This window comes from Oncorhynchus gorbuscha, linkage group LG08 (assembly GCF_021184085.1).
Source record: "Oncorhynchus gorbuscha isolate QuinsamMale2020 ecotype Even-year linkage group LG08, OgorEven_v1.0, whole genome shotgun sequence".
Taxonomy (NCBI): domain Eukaryota; kingdom Metazoa; phylum Chordata; class Actinopteri; order Salmoniformes; family Salmonidae; genus Oncorhynchus; species Oncorhynchus gorbuscha.
Window position 1 is genome coordinate 18,746,304 of NC_060180.1, and position 18,108 is coordinate 18,764,411.

General features: G+C 45.2%; 1 protein-coding gene across 1 annotated transcript in view; it reads left to right on the top strand.

Annotated features, from left to right (window-relative positions):
* Positions 1-18,108, top strand: part of camk2g2 (calcium/calmodulin-dependent protein kinase (CaM kinase) II gamma 2) — a 115,487-nt gene that overhangs the window by 25,299 nt on the left and 72,080 nt on the right. The window lies entirely within an intron of this gene.

Below are 18,108 nucleotides of genomic sequence, written 5' to 3' on the forward strand. Positions count from 1 at the left end.
CAGACTACTCTGAAACGGAGATAACCCGGTAGCAGACGAAGGAAGCGAGTTGTGAGCGTATTCTGCCCAGGGGAGCTGTTCTGCCCAAGACGCAGGGTTTCTAAAAGAAAGGCTGCGTAGTATGCGACCAATCATCTGATTGGCCCTCTCTGCTTGACCGTTAGACTGGGGATGAAACCCGGAAGAGAGACTGACGGACGCACCAATCAAACGACAGAACTCCCTCCAAAACTGTGATGTGAATTGCGGGCCTCTGTCTGAAACGGCGTCTAACGGGAGGCCATGAATTCTGAACACATTCTCGATGATGATTTGTGCCGTCTCCTTAGCGGAAGGAAGTTTAGCGAGGGGAATGAAATGTGCCGCCTTAGAGAACCTATCGACAACCGTAAGAATCACAGTCTTCCCCGCAGACAAAGGCAGACCGGTAATGAAGTCTAGGGCGATGTGAGACCATGGTCGAGAAGGAATGGGAAGCGGTCTGAGACGACCGGCAGGAGGAGAGTTACCTGACTTAGTCTGCGCGCAGTCCGAACAAGCAGCCACGAAACGGCGCGTGTCACGCTCCTGAGTAGGCCACCAAAAGCGCTGGCGAATAGAAGCAAGAGTACCTCGAACGCCAGGATGACCAGCTAACTTGGCAGAGTGAGCCCACTGAAGAACAGCCAGACGAGTAGAAACAGGAACGAAAAGAAGGTTACTAGGACAAGCGCGCGGCGACGCAGTGTGCGTGAGTGCTTGCTTAACCTGTCTTTCAATTCCCCAGACTGTCAACCCGACAACACGCCCATAAGGAAGAATCCCCTCGGGATCAGTAGAAGCCACAGAAGAACTAAAAAGACGGGATAAGGCATCAGGCTTGGTGTTCTTACTACCCAGACGGTAAGAAATCACAAACTCGAAACGAGCGAAAAACAACGCCCAACGAGCTTGACGAGCATTAAGTCGTTTGGCAGAACGGATGTACTCAAGGTTCTTATGGTCTGTCCAAAAGACAAAAGGAACGGTCGCCCCCTCCAACCACTGTCGCCATTCGCCTAGGGCTAAGCGGATGGCGAGCAGTTAGCGGTTACCCACATCATAGTTGCGTTCAGATGGCGACAGGCGATGAGAAAAATAAGCGCAAGGATGAACCTTATCGTCAGACTGGAAGCGCTGGGATAGAATGGCTCCCACGCCTACCTCTGAAGCGTCAACCTCGACAATGAATTGTCTAGTGACGTCAGGAGTAACGAGGATAGGAGCGGACGTAAAACGTTCTTTTAGAAGATCAAAAGCTCCCTGGGCGGAACCGGACCACTTAAAACACGTCTTGACAGAAGTAAGAGCTGTGAGAGGGGCAGCAACTTGACCGAAATTACGAATGAAACGCCGATAGAAATTAGCGAAACCTAGAAAGCGCTGCAACTCGACACGTGACCTTGGAACGGGCCACTCACTGACAGCTTGGACCTTAGCGGAATCCATCTGAATGCCTTCAGCGGAAATAACAGAACCGAGAAAAGTAACGGAGGAGACATGAAAAGAGCACTTCTCAGCCTTCACGTAGAGACAATTCTCTAAAAGGCGCTGGAGTACACGTCGAACGTGCTGAACATGAATCTCGAGTGACGGTGAAAAAATCAGGATATCGTCAAGGTAGACAAAAACAAAGATGTTCAGCATGTCTCTCAGAACATCATTAACTAATGCCTGAAAAACAGCTGGCGCATTGGCGAGACCAAACGGCAGAACCCGGTACTCAAAATGCCCTAACGGAGTGTTAAACACCGTTTTCCACTCGTCCCCCTCTCTGATGCGCACGAGATGGTAAGCGTTACGAAGGTCCAACTTAGTAAAGCACCTGGCTCCCTGCAGAATCTCGAAGGCTGATGACATAAGGGGAAGCGGATAACGATTCTTAACCGTTATGTCATTCAGCCCTCGATAATCCACGCAGGGGCGCAGAGTACCGTCCTTCTTCTTAACAAAAAAAACCCCGCCCCGGCCGGAGAGGAAGAAGGCACTACGGTACCGGCGTCAAGAGACACAGACAAATAATCCTCGAGAGCCTTACGTTCGGGAGCCGACAGAGAGTATAGTCTACCCCGAGGAGGAGTGGTCCCCGGAAGGAGATCAATACTACAATCATACGACCGGTGAGGAGGAAGGGAGTTGGCTCGGGACCGACTGAAGACCGTGCGCAGATCATGATATTCCTCCGGCACTCCTGTCAAATCGCCAGGTTCCTCCTGAGAAGTGGGGACAGAAGAAACGGGAGGGATAGCAGACATTAAACACTTCACATGACAAGAAACGTTCCAGGATAGGATAGAATTACTAGACCAATTAATAGAAGGATTATGACATACTAGCCAGGGATGACCCAAAACAACAGGTGTAAAAGGTGAACGAAAACTCAAAAAAGAAATAGTCTCACTGTGGTTACCAGATACTGTGAGGGTTAAAGGTAGTGTCTCATATCTGATACTGGGGAGATGACTACCATCTAAGGCGAACATGGGCGTAGGCTTGTCTAACTGTCTGAAAGGAATGTCATGTTTCCGAGCCCATGCTTCGTCCATAAAACAACCCTCAGCCCCAGAGTCTATCAAGGCACTGCATGTAGCACCCGAACCGGTCCAGCGTAGATGGACCGACATAGTAGTACAGGATCTAGATGGAGAGACCTGAGTAGTAGCGCTCACCAGTAGCCCTCCGCTTACTGATGAGCTCTGGCTTTTACTGGACATGAATTGACAAAATGTCCAGCAAGTCCGCAATAGAGGCACAGGCGGTTGGTGATCCTCCGTTCCCTCTCCTTAGTCGAGATGCGAATACCTCCCAGCTGCATGGGCTCAGTCTCTGAGCCAGAGGAGGGAGATGGTTGCGATGCGGAGCAGGGAAACACCGTTAACGCGAGCTCTCTTCCACGAGCTTGGTGACGAAGATCTACCCGTCGTTCTATGCGGATGGCGAGAGCAATCAAAGAGTCCACACTGGAAGGAACCTCCCGGGAGAGAATCTCATCTTTAACCACTGCGTGGAGTCCCTCCAGAAAACGAGCGAGCAGTGCCGGCTCGTTCCAGTCACTAGAGGCAGCAAGAGTGCGAAACTCTATAGAGTAATCCGTTATGGATCGATCACCTTGGCATAGGGAAGCCAGGGCCCTAGAAGCCTCCCTACCAAAAACTGAACGGTCAAAAACCCGAATCATCTCCTCTTAAAAGTTCTGGTAATTGTTAGAACAATCAGCCCTTGCCTCCCAGATAGCTGTGCCCCACTCTCGAGCCCGGCCAGTAAGGAGTGATATGACGTAAGCAACCCGAGCTCTCTCTCTAGAGTATGTGTTGGGTTGGAGAGAGAACACAATATCACACTGGGTGAGAAAGGAGCGGCACTCCGTGGGCTGCCCGGAATAACAAGGTGGGTTATTAACCCTAGGTTCCGGAGGCTCGGCAGACCAGGAAGTAACAGGTGGCACGAGACGAAGACTCTGGAACTGTCCAGAGAGGTCGAAAACCTGAGCGGCCAGGTTCTCCACGGCATGACGAGTAGCAGACAATTCCTGCTCGTGTCTGCCGAGCATGGCTCCTTGGATCTCGACAGCAGTGTTACGAGCGTCTGTAGTCGGTGGGTCCATTCTTTGGTCGGATCCTTCTGTTATGCTGGTGAATGAGGACCCAAAAGCGACTTGGCGAAAACAGAGTCTTTATTCCAGTAAAGGAAATATGCAATACTCCTAGACAAATCGGAGCGGTAAACAAAGCATGAAAAACAATTCCACTCGTAATGACGAGGACAGACTGGAGACTCGACCATAAACTGTAGGTTGCCTCGGGAAGGCACTGACCGTAGCAGACTCAGACACCTGCTCACCACGCAGCATCTGAGGGAAACACGACACGACAGGGCGAGACAAAGACACAGCACGGTGAACAATATACAAGGATCCGACAGGACAGAAACGGAAGACAAGGGGAGAAATAGGGACTCTAATCAGAGGGCAAGATAGGGAACAGGTGTGGAAAGACTAAATGAGTGATTAGGGGAATAGGAACAGCTGGGAGCGGGAACGGAACGATAGAGAGAAGAGAGAGAGGGAGGGAGAGAGAAAAAAGGGAACGAACCTAATAAGACCAGCAGGGGGAAAACAAACAGAAGGGAAAGCATAATGACAAGACAATATAAGACAAAACATGACAGTTTTTGTATCGAGCATCATGATGTTCTTGAGTATTGCGCTACTAAACCTGGTATTTGTATCGAAGTCAAAACTCTGGTATCGTGGCAACACTAACACATACACATCCTGTTCAGTTGGTTGACTCTGTGGTAGTGCATGCTTTTTTTTGGAGCGTAACTCGGTAGTAGGTGGTCATGGGATGCGCTGCAGTTGTTTATCCCCTGTTTCTATGGCAGCCTGTCTGAAGAGCTCCATATCCCCTTGAGATGCTCCTGTCTCATCGCTGACCTCACTTAATAGACAAGAGGCTTTTATCCACCTGTACTCACGGTTACCCCTCTGGCTCTCAGGGTCGCTGTACAAAAAATAAACAATATTATTATTCCTTTACTATAGTGGGATACTCAGATCTAATAAAGCAGAGATATGAGCCTAGCCCACTAACCTAGCTGTCTCTATAAGGACCACAGACGCCTTCTTCATTTCAGTTGGATCTTGTGCCCAAACACTAAGCCGTCTCTTAATCGGGGACATTATGACCAGAGTGGGCTTAATCTGCCCCCCGTGTTGCCTGATTCTGTAAGCAGATCATTTGTGGAAGAATCCTTTCCTCTTTTCCCCCTCTTTCTTGATATGGTGACGGCCTTGAGTGCTGGGATTATGCCACCTCTGGATAACCTATGATCCTCCCCTCCCCAGGGTTTGAACACTGAGCAGTTCTGGACCTGTTCCGGATTACATTTGGGTGTACAAAACGCTCTGTGATTGTCGTAGGGTCTCCTATCTTATAGTGCCAGAAAGCCCCATCTCTCTGCGCTCAGCTCCCGGTCTCTAAGTGGAGCTGACTTGAAGTGTCAGGTTTCAGACCCTACATTTGCATAGGGTGTGACGTTTCACATTTTCTGGCCTATCCAGACAAAGGAACAATTTCCTGTGTCTGTGAAACTCACAGCTGCACTTGCAATAGCACATATGAGACCGGATAATCTAGCGGATGCAACAATATACGTTTTATCTCAATGTGATATTCTCAGCCGGATTTAGAGCTCTCAACATAAAAAAAATGAAATAATTGAATAGAATTGAACGAAGACCATCCTCTTGGTCACAGACAGACTAAATAACTTTGTGCTTAAAGCTGAATGAGTTTGCACATATTTGAATGGTGTCACTGCGCCGCTCAGAGTACATTTAGGCAAAAATTATCTAGTGCCAGAGAGAGACAGAGTCCCTACAAGCCCTATTGCCCCACTTTTGTAGAATAGGAAAAAAATCATAAATCAATTTTTTTTTCATAATATTTGTACTATTTACTTGAGCGTTTATATATTATCATAATATTTGTACTACTTACTTGAGCGTTTATATATTATCATAATATTTGTACTATTTACATGAGCTTTTATATATTATCGTAATATTTGTACTATTTACTTGAGCTTTTATATATTATCATAATATTTGTACTATTTACTTGAGCGTTTATATATTATCATAATATTTGTACTATTTACTTGAGCTTTTATATATTATCATAATATTTGTACTATTTACTTGAGCGTTTATATATTATCATAATATTTGTACTGCTTACTTGAGCTTTTATATATTATCATAATATTTGTACTATTTACTTGAGTCCTCAAAATATTTTTACCAGACCTTTACAACTATACAGCCTTACCAGTTATTGTATATGGCCATCTCATCAAAAATACATTTGGGTCTATTTCGGCAGAAATCAAAATTGTGCCCTATCAATGTGTGTTATTCACTGAAAGCCTTGACCCCAGAGCAGTATTAACAGTGTTTGATGAATAGAGATACAAAAATGAGTTGTGAACATGATTCCAACTGACACAAGCTTGTCTTGACCCAGAGTATAGTAGGCAGGGATGTGGACAGGACGACTGAGGTGTTGGGAGAGCAGTCAGGGTGTGTCTGCATCTACGTCTCCTCTCATGAGTCTCAAAATGCCTCTTTGATTCCAACCTGATGATTAAGATCGACGCGAATAACCCCGGTCCAAAGGAGAGCATCGAGGAAAAACACACAAAAACAAGGAAAAGTACATAAACATGACTGTTTTTGGTAAATGTATCCCAAAGACGTGTTTTTAGCGAAGTGGCCCCTGATTGTGCTTGCATAAGGTCTGTTTAAAGTGAGCCTAGGAGAGGGGACAGGGGATTTCAGGGGAGGACGCTACTGTCTGTGTGATGGGCCAGAAACACATAGGAAGTAGCAGCCAGTGTTGATGAGGGCAAACAAACACATCAACAAACAAACAACACCCACTACCCAGAGCAAGAGCATGGGGAGGAGGAGAGGCAGCAGCACTACCCCTACTGGAGCCAGGGTTGGTACAGGCCACCACATATTATGGCCCTTTTCCTACCTGCATGTGGGAACCAAGTCTGAAAATAGGGACCACAAAGCAAAAGCGGGGGTGGATTATATTGGATGGGTGTTCTAATGAAATATAACCAAAAAAAAGACAAAAGCATCTTAAGCATAGGGATCCGAGGCTGTTTTAGTCTTCCTACTGTCATCTCCCACCATCCCTATCTCCATCCCCTCGCTCTCTCTCCCTCTCTCCTCCTCTCTGGGTTGCGGCCGTGCACCAGGCTTGTCTCTGGGGGGGCCGAGCGAGCCGTGATGGGTATCTCAGCCTCGTTTGCATACTGTGGAGGTGGAAGGAGGGGGTGGGAAGCTACTGTCGCTGGCGGGCGGGCGAGCTGGTGGGCAGCGAACAGAGCTCTGTTGGAGAAGGGAAAAGCATGTGTTATCACTGGGCTCTGCCAGGGTCTCAGGGCATCAGACTGTAAACCCCATCAAGACTACGTGACACATAGAGAATGAGAAGAGAGGGTTTATGTAACCCAGCGCACCCCCCACCCCCCCCACACACAGATACTAGCACACACACAGACATGCTGTAGCGTAGACACACACTCATACAAATCATACTGTACCCATTGTGCTGTTCTAGGGTTTATCTCTTGCTCTGCGATTGGTTGTAAGTTAGTGGTATGGGTGGGAGTTTCTGTTGTCTGGCCTGACATGAGCGGTCAGCTGTCACAGATGCCTCCCTCTGGACGCCTGGCCTTTCAGACCTGACAGCGACCTGCTGCGAGGAAAAGAGGGAGGGAGGGGAAGAGAGAGAGAGAGGGAGAGAGGGAGAGAGGGGAAGAGAGGGAGAGACGGGAAGAGAGAGAGAGGGGAAGAGAGGGAGAGAGGGGAAGAGAGGGAGAGAGGGGAAGAGAGGGAGAGAGGGAGAGAGGGGAAGAGAGAGAGAAGGGAAGAGAGGGAGAGAGGGAAGAGAGGGAAAGAGGGGAAGAGGGAGAGACGGGAAGAGAGGGAGAGAGGGGAAGAGAGGGAGAGAGGGGAAGAGAGGGAGAGAGGGGAAGAGAGGAAGGGAGGGGAAGAGAGAGAGAGAGGGGAAGAGAGGGAGAGAGGGGAAGAGAGAGAGAGGGAAGAGAGGGAGAGAGGGGAAGAGAGAGAGAGAGGGGAAGAGAGGGAGAGAGGGGAAGAGAGAGAGAGGGGAAGAGAGGGAGAGAGGGAGAGAGGGGAAGAGAGGGAGAGAGGGGAAGAGAGGGGAAGAGAGGGAGAGAGGGGAAGAGAGGGAGAGAGGGGAAGAGAGGGAAATAGAGCAGGGAGTCAATAGAGAGAGACAGAGTCCCTACAGCTTCTGCCCGCCAGGGTTTGGAGGTCTCAGGCAGTGCCAGAGGTGAGACCAAGGCACTATTATTCGATTCACAACCAAGTCTCAAGTAGAACAGGTCAAGACTCGAGTCAAGTCCAAGACGTGCGTTATGAGAGCAAGTCAAGACGAGTCATACGTTTTCAAGTCTCAAGTCAAGAAAAATATATATATATATGTATATACATTTATTTACAGGTCTTGGTGATCTAATGGTGAAAGTGCCATATGATACAAAATAAAGTAGATTTACAAAATATAGCTTACAAAAGCCTAAAAGAAATAGCCCCTGTATCAGTCTTAACCTGTCCTATCTTAACGGACCCAGGTGGAAGGAAAGACTGTACAATTGGCAATTATACTGAACACAAATCGAAACGTAACATGCAAAAAAAAGTACAATTTGACTGAGTTAGGGTTCATATAAGGAAATCAGTCAAATCAAATTAATTCATTAGGTCCTAATCTATAGATTTCACATGACTGTAAATACAGATATGCATCTGTTGGTCACAGATATCTTTTAAAAATGGAGTGGATCAGAAAACCAGTCAGTATCTGGTTTCACCACCATTTGTCTCATGCGGCGTGATATATCTCATCCGCATAGAGTTGATCAGGCTGTTGATTGTGGCCTGTGGAATGTTATCCGACTCCTCTTTGATGGCTGTGCGAAGTTGTTGGATATTGGCGGGAACTGGAACAAGCTGTTGTACACGTTGATCCAGAGCATCCCAAACATGCTCAATAGGTGACATGTCTGGTGAGAATGCAGGCAGGCCATGGAAGAACTGGGACATTTTCAGCTTCCAGGAATTGTGTACAGATCCTTGCGACATGGGGCCGTGCAATATCATGCACGGCCCCCCATTATCACGACAATGGGCCTCGGGATCTCGTGGCGGTATCTATGTACATTCAAATTGCCATAAATAAAATGCAATTGTGTTCGATGTCCGTAGCTTATGCCTGCCCATACCATAACCCCATCGCCACCATGGGGCACCTCTGTTCACAACGTTGACATCAGCAAACCGCTCGCCCACACGATGCCATACACTTGGTCTGTGGTTGTGAGGCCAGTTGGACGTATTGCCAAATTCTCTAAAACTATGTTGGATGCGGCTTATGGTAGAGAAATTAACATTAAATTATCTGACAACAACTCTGGTGGACATTCCTGCAGTCAGCAAGCCAAATGTCCACTCCCTCAAAAGGTGAGACATATGTGGCATTGTGTTGTGTCGCAAAACTGCACATTTTAGAGTGGCTTTTATTGTCCCCAGCATAAGGTGCACCTATGTAATGACCGTGCTGTTTAATCAGCTTCTTGATATGCCACACCTGTCAGGTGGATGAATTATCTTGGCAAATGAGAAATGCTCACTAACAGTGATGAAAACACATTTGTACACATAATTTGAGAGAAATAAGCTTTTTGTGTGTATGGAACATTTCTGGGATCTTTTATTTCAGCTTATGAAACATGGGACCAACACTTGACATGTTGCTTTTTGTTCAGCGTACAACAAATAAACTGGGCAATTTCCACATCATTGTTACATTGCTACATTGATCTTAATCAGACTTCAAATGATTATTAATGCTATTTCAACACCATACATACATGGAACAACAAGTTTCTCTTATTCAACATTCTGTCTCCAAAGCATGGAGCACAGGTCACGTAGCCTATTTCTATGTTCACTGAGGCATGCCCGCTCCAATATCGCACAACCAGAATGACAGAGACATAGGACACAGACACACAGAACACCGAAATAACCTGAAAAATATGAAGAAAGGAAACCATACATTGAATTAAATAACAGAACTTCTGTCTCATGAGTCTTGTGAACATTCATGTGCATGTAGAGGGAAAGAAGTGGTTGGCTAAATGAAAATGTGTCGTAGGCCAATCAAACATCAAACAGAAATGTCTAAGTTTTGTAATAAATGGTACGGGGATGGAATGATGAAACGCTTGCAATTATTGTAGCATTAGATGGAATATAGATTTACCACATAGGGCCTATGTATTTCAAAGTGTGAAAGCAAGAGCAAACATTTTAACAGGAGAAAAAAAGTTATCTCCACTGGCGGGAGTTTGGAAATTGTGAAGAGCCGCGCATATGGCGCGTCTTCGCCACAGTAATAATTCATTTGAAACAAATTCCAAATGCAAGCTTCTTAAGTAAATGATCAATTTCAAGCAATTGTTACATGCCAAAATACCAGTAGGCCTATGCTAGTAACTGTTGCCCATTGCAGATGAGCTTGCAAAGTATACAGTTAATATTCTTGATCACCATTTTCGCTGCAGCCGTTCCTATAGCTGTACAGCAAATCAGCAATCTGTTTGCTTGCTCACCACCTGACCTGTGTTGATTGACAGTTGTCTGGTTCAATCAGAGTGCAGAGTGTGCGTTTCACTAGCCAATCTGTTGCAAGTCTGGTTGTGTGGAGAGAGTAATCCCACGTAGACTCTGTGCTACGAAATGAGTGACAAAACATTATAAAACCTGGCCAGTTAATTTCAAGTCATCAGTCTCAAGCCAAAGTTGAATCCCGAGGCTTGAGGCTCCAAGTCTAAGTCGAGTCTCAAGTTATTTTCTATCAAGTCGAGTCTCAGGTCATCAACTTTGTGACCCGAGTCAGACTCGAGTCCAGGTCATGTGACTGGAGTCCACAAATATGGGCAGTGCACCACGTCTTTGCTTAGGCCACTTTACCGCACTCTACACATTTTACATTAAAATATTAGTCATTTAGCTGACGCTCTTAAACAGAGCGACCTACAGGAGCAATTAGGGTTATGTGCCTTGCACAAGGGCACATCGATTTTCATCCAGTCAGTTTCGAACCAGCAACTTTTCGGTTACTGACCCAACGTTCTTAACCGCTAGCTAGCCTCCCTGTCACCCCACACCCTAACTCTCCCGAGCCCACCAGAGCCCAATGAACCCCCATTCTGAGGTCTGATAGGGTCTCTCTGTGCCCTTACTCTACCCTGCTCGACTCTGCTATGTGTCTGTATCTCCGTATCTCCCTGTGTGTCTGTGACCTCCCCTGAGCGCTAGCTGGCTGGCTGGCTGGCTGACTGAATGACTCACCACCAAGCTAAGCCCTAGGATGGATTGTGGTATTTTTAGCCGTCTGGGCCACACTGACCTCTCCCTCAGCTATGCGCCTAAGTCTCCCAAAGCTCCCATCAACTGAGGAAATCTCTTCCACTACTTCCTGCTCATCTGTCATTACTAGGAGCCATTGTTTACATCCCATGAGCCGACCCCACCTGGCACCCACTGTGACTCTCTGGACATCACAGTGTGACTCTGCTTTGCCTCTGACAAGGCCTCCTAATGGTGACAAAAGACTGGGAGTGTGTATGAATGCCTTTTGGGATGCAATGAGGAGGGACGGACGATGAGTTTGGCTTCTGTCAAGGTGACACAGTATGTCATCTTCTGACAATGTGACCGGACAGGGCCGTATGTAATCTTCTGACAATATGATCAGACAGAGCAGTATGTCATCTTCTGACAATGTGACCGGACAGGGCCGTATGTAATCTTCTGTGTCATCTTCTGACAATGTGACCGGACAGGGCGTATGTAATCTTCTGACAATATGATCAGACAGAGCAATATGTAATCTTCTGACAATATGATCAGACAGAGCAATATGTAGTCTTCTGACAATATGATCAGACAGAGCAGTATGTCATCTTCTGACAATATGATCAGACAGAGCAGTATGTCATCTTCTGACAATATGATCAGACAGAGCAGTATGTAATCTTCTGACAATATGATCAGACAGAGCAGTATGTCATCTTCTGACAATATGATCAGACAGAGCAGTATGTCATCTTCTGACAATATGATCAGACAGAGCAGTATGTCATCTTCTGACAATATGATCAGACAGAGCAGTATGTCATCTTCTGACAATATGATCAGACAGAGCAGTATGTAATCTTCTGACAATATGATCAGACAGAGCAGTGTCATCTTCTGACAATATGATCAGACAGAGCAGTATGTAATCTTCTGACAATATGATCAGACAGAGCAATATGTAATCTTCTGACAATATGATCAGACAGAGCAGTATGTCATCTTCTGACAATATGATCAGACAGAGCAGTATGTCATCTTCTGACAATATGATCAGACAGAGCAGTATGTCATCTTCTGACAATATGATCAGACAGAGCAGTATGTCATCTTCTGACAATATGATCAGACAGAGCAGTATGTCATCTTCTGACAATATGATCAGACAGAGCAGTATGTCATCTTCTGACAATATGATCAGACAGAGCAGTATGTCATCTTCTGACAATATGATCAGACAGAGCAGTATGTCATCTTCTGACAATATGATCAGACAGAGCAGTATGTCATCTTCTGACAATATGATCAGACAGAGCAGTGTCATCTTCTGACAATATGATCAGACAGAGCAGTATGTAATCTTCTGACAATATGATCAGACAGAGCAATATGTAATCTTCTGACAATATGATCAGACAGAGCAGTATGTCATCTTCTGACAATATGATCAGACAGAGCAGTATGTCATCTTCTGACAATATGATCAGACAGAGCAATATGTAATCTTCTGACAATATGATCAGACAGAGCAGTATGTAATCTTCTGACAATATGATCAGACAGAGCAGTATGTCATCTTCTGACAATATGATCAGACAGAGCAATATGTAATCTTCTGACAATATGATCAGACAGAGCAGTATGTCATCTTCTGACAATATGATCAGACAGAGCAGTATGTCATCTTCTGACAATATGATCAGACAGAGCAGTATGTCATCTTCTGACAATATGATCAGACAGAGCAGTATGTCATCTTCTGACAATATGATCAGACAGAGCAGTATGTAATCTTCTGACAATATGATCAGACAGAGCAGAGTGTCATCTTCTGACAATATGATCAGACAGAGCAGTATGTCATCTTCTGACAATATGATCAGACAGAGCAGTATGTCATCTTCTGACAATATGATCAGACAGAGCAATATGTAATCTTCTGACAATATGATCAGACAGAGCAGTATGTAATCTTCTGACAATATGATCAGACAGAGCAGTATGTCATCTTCTGACAATATGATCAGACAGAGCAATATGTAATCTTCTGACAATATGATCAGACAGAGCAGTATGTCATCTTCTGACAATATGATCAGACAGAGCAGTATGTCATCTCTGATATTTGAAGGCCGCCGCTGGTGTGTGTGTGTGTGACTGTGTCACTGTATGACTGTGTTCCCATGTGTTTCTGCCCAAATCTACTGCCTGAGAAGCAGAAGCAGGCCGACACCCCCATCATTCCTTCACCAGTGTTGCTGTTGCTGTATTACTTCTGCTGTGTCTTTCTCCATGCTGGAGTCTGAGTCTTAATAAAGATATGTAGCTGCACTTCATAACTCACCTGTTTCACAGATCACCGATCATGCTAATGAGCTCAGAGGGAATGGATTTTCTCTCCCAGTCAGAAATTACTTACAGATGCTAAGGAGCAAATAGCTCAGTCTGAGCCTCGGTGTTGGAGGAAGCTTAGTATGGTGTAGTCTGGATGGGGGTTCAGCCAGGGTAGCAGGGCTAAGATGATAGAGTTAACCTAGCCTTGATATGCTCTGGCTTCGCCTCAATGGATAATCTCTGTCAGAGTAGTGGAGCCGCTAGGCTTGCTATATCTGAGTCACTGTTTGTTTCACAATCCCTCCTAGCCAGACTTGCCATGTCTGAGCACATTGAGCAGACCCCACATTAAGGCAATATCTATGAAAAACGTTCAGGTTTTGGACTCCTGCCTCAGCAGTGCGGCTTATTGTAAAATAATTGTCCAGCAAACCTGCCAAACTGGGGATCTAGAAGCAAACTGGGGAAGAGATAGTTCTGTAATGCGCAACTCCAGTCAGTATAACAGCTAACTCTGACTACATGCTTCACCATTTCCTGGTTGCTAAAATTATAATAGTTTGTCTAATTTCAGTTTATGTGACAAAACAAGCAAGTATAGTGTAGAGAATAATTGTACCCTCTAAACGGCTATGAAATATATTTTCCATAACCAAATAAATGGTATTTTCAGCTGTTTGAAGCTAGTGTACAAAACCAAAAGTAAAAGACTGAAAAAATGAAACTGAAGAACCGAAAGCATAGAAATAGTGCACATAGAAGATATTTACTGCTTCTTAGACTTGCTTTCATTGAGAATGACAGATCTATAACTCACATTTCTATGTGAATTTGGTTGGGTCGCCCAAAAAGTTACATATTGCAGCTTTAAATGTGGTCCTGTATGGCTAAGTTGGTAGAGCGTGGCTTGCAACGCCAGGATTGTGTGTTCAATTCCCCGGCCACACATAAGTAAGTTGCTTTGAAAAAATGCATCTGCTAAATGGCATATATTATTATATTAAAAAGGCACAAGTCTCTGTGCAGTAAGCACAGTGAGAAATGATTGGTGAGAAGTCCTACACTTTGAATCGCTGTAATGGGAAGGGACTGATATCAAAAGGCTTCTACTTGGCTCCCTGCAGTAACAACACACACAAACCATTACTACATGTTGAATTGGAGCAAGCGTCTGTGCATTCCCCCCATTTGTGTTCCCTCTGTGAGAAGCGACAGTGCTTTGATCTCAGATGCAACTCTTTCTCAGGGTAGGATTACAGTGGCAGTGAGCTTCCCATATGCCACAGATAACTCTGACTCTCTACTCACTCTTCACTACTTTCCTTGCGTCCTCTCATACAAGCATTTCTTAAAAGTGAAATCAAGGGATACTGTTGACATACCAATTCTTGATACAACACCCGCTTAACCCGGAAGCCAGCCCAACCAATGTGTTGGAGGAAACACCGTACACCTGGCGACCGGGTCAGCTTGCATTGTACCTGGCCCACCACAGGAGTTGCTAGTGCGCGATGGGACAGGAACATCCCTGCCGGCTAAACCCTCCCCTAACCCGGACAACGCTGGGCCAATTGTGCGCCGCCCCATGGGTCTCACGGTGGCGGCCTGCTGCGACAGAGCCTGGACTCAAACCAGGATCTCTAGTGGCACAGCTAACACTGCGAAACAGTACCTTAGACCACTCCGCGTCTCGGGAGGCCCCGAAAGACGACGATAAGGCCAACATTTCAAACCACAGTATTTTTCAAAATTTTGATAGTATTTTATGTTTTTGAATAATAAAAGTTCACAATTTTCTTCATGAGTAATGAGTGATCGTAATAGAGTGGCAACACCTACATTCTAAGTGATTTCAATGGGTCTTTCTCCATTGTGATTGTTTTATACTGTACAATTAAGCTTCAACCTAAAATCATTTTCTGGATTTTCATAAATTTCTGCATTTCCTGCACTTATTTGAGGTCATTTCCACACTGCCATGTCAGGTTGCATGATATTGGCCAAAAATCGAGGCCTTATTTGAAGCCAAATGTTGCAATTTGACTTATGATTTAGATCAAAACACTTTGGTGAAATGTTGGAATCATGGAAATATCATGATTATTCTAATTCTATAGTTAGAATGTACAGTGTATTCGGAAAGTATTCGGTCCCCTTTACTTTTTCCACATTTAGTTACGTTACAGCCTTATTCTAAAATGTATTAAATAATTGTTTTCCCCCTTATCAATCTACACACAATACCCCATAATGACAAATCAAAGAGGTTTGTAGACATGGTCGCAAATTAGTAAAATTTTTAAAACTGAAATGTCACATTTGCATAATTATTCAGACCCTTTACTCAGTACGTTGTTGAAGCACCTTTGGCAGTGAATACAGCCTCGAGTCTTCTTGGGTATGATGCGAACTAGCGAATAGCATTAGCGGCTAACACGATTTAGCCCGAACTTGGTTAGAAAAAACAAACTAGCTGTTTGCATATGTATGAAACACAAACTAATAGTGTAATTATAGAACACTTGTGGGTTTATATTAAGACACAAAGTGGAAACGGCATCATGCTGCATTGATCATGCAGACTGAACGCAGGTGTCTTGTGGTCGAGCACCGACAAATGCGTTCCTTGAGTGACGGGACGGGGCTAGGTCTGTGTGGAAAGCAGAATGGAGAGAGAAAAAGAGAGAGTGGAGACAGGTGACTCGAGTACTGGAGTAAATTATCAAAATGAACTTTACACACGGGAAGGATGGAGCGCCCTTCAGTGTACTCCAGTCACTCACTTATGTCTGGAAGTAAGAAAGTGAACCGTTCTTGAACAAACTCCTCTTTCCTTTAGGGTTTATCTTGGCCTCCCTTGGTACTTTAGTGCTTAGATCTCCCACGCGTAACGTTGAGCTGTCAGAATATATGACTTAATAGACAGACACCTGTGATTAAAACTGACCAAATCCACTTAACATTTCCATAATTGATGCAAATGCCCAACGAGCGTTTGGGGATTTGCATGCTAACGGTTTTCAATAGGTTATGTTTGAGAAGAAAGACTGTCTCACACAGGCAAGGCTTGGTGCGTGCCTGTTTTCACCACCACTATTCTACTTTTAGACTTCTTCAAGTGCCAAAGCCCCCAACCTATGTCTCTCCAGGAGAATGTATAGAATCTGAGAGGAGAAAGAGGTTGTCATGTACTGCCATTCATCCACTGATTTAGCATCAATCAAACAGCTGACCTCTCCTAAGCAGAACATGATGCACAATCAAGCTGCAAGTCATTGATTGCACTCTAACTACCTTGCCAATTACTGAATCCACAAGGGCTCGCTCTACATTCAGGACCCCTAAACCCCCACACCGACCATTGTTTTTGGAGTTTTTGTTGTTGTTGTGTGAATGGCATTAGTGTGTGGGTGTGTTTGTGTGTGTGTTGGTGTATGTTACTGTCTGACCCCATAAATGCTGAGCAGTGTCCCTGGTGCAGTGTCTGGAACACTAAACACACATGCACGCACAGAGGATACAAACACACCCACACACTAAACCTACGCACACAAACCGTCTAAAAACAATGGTGGGTGTGGGGGTTTAGGGAAACGTGATGTTCAATGTAGAGCGAGTCCTTGTGGATTCAGCAATCGGCAAGGGCAGTTAGCGTGCAATCAATGATGGCATTCGGAAAGTATTCAGACCCCTTGACTTTTTCCACATTGTGTTACTTTACAGCCTTATTCTGAAATGGATAAAATTGTTCTTTTTCCACATCAATCTACACACAACACCCAATAATGACAAAGGAAAAAATAGATTTAAAAAAAAATGTTTAAACATTAACATAAGTATTTACTCAGAACTTTGTTGAAGCACCTTGGCAGCCATTACAGCCTTGAGTCTTTCTTGGGTATGATGCTACAAGGTTGGCACACTTGTATTTGTGGAGGTTCTCCCATTCTTCTCTGCAGATACTCTCAAGCTCTGTGCGATTGGATGGGGAGTGTCGCTGCACAGCTATTTTTAGGTCCATCCAGAGATGTTTGATCAGGTTCAAGTCCGGGCTCTGGCTGGGCCACCCAAGGACTTTCATGTCTCGAAGTCACTCCTGTGTTGTCTTGGCTGTGTGCTTAGCGTTGGTGAACATTTGCTCCTATCTGAGGTCCTGAGCGCTCTGGAGCAGGTTTTCATCAAGGATCTCTCTGTACTTTGCTCCATTCATCTTTCCCTCCATCCTGACTAGTCTCCCAGTTCCTGCCGCTAAAAACATCCCCACAGCATTATGCTTCACCATAGCACCATGCACCACCATGCTTCACCATAGGGATGATGCCAGGTTTCCTCCAGACATGACGCTTGGCATTCAGTCCAAAGAGTTCAATCTTGAATTCATCAAACCAGAGAATCTTGTTTCTCATGGTCTGAGAGTTCTTTAGGTGCCTTTTGGAAAACTCTAAGAGGGCTGTCATCTGCCTTTTACTGAGGAGTGGCTTCCATCTGGCCATTACCATAAAGGCCTGATTTGTGAAGTGCTGCAGAGATGGTTGTCCTTCTGGAAGGTTCTCCCATCTCCACAGAGGAAATCTGGAGCTCTGTCAGAGTGACCATCGGGTCCTTGGTCACCTCCCTGGCCCGTCCCCATGATTGCTCAGTTTGTCCGGGCGGCCAGCTCTGAGTGTCTTGGTGGTTTCAAACTTCTTCCATTTAAGAATGATGGAGGCCACTGTGTTCTTGGGGACCTTCAGTGCTGTAGACATGTTTCGGTACCCTTCCACAGATCTCTGCCTCGACACAATCCGGTC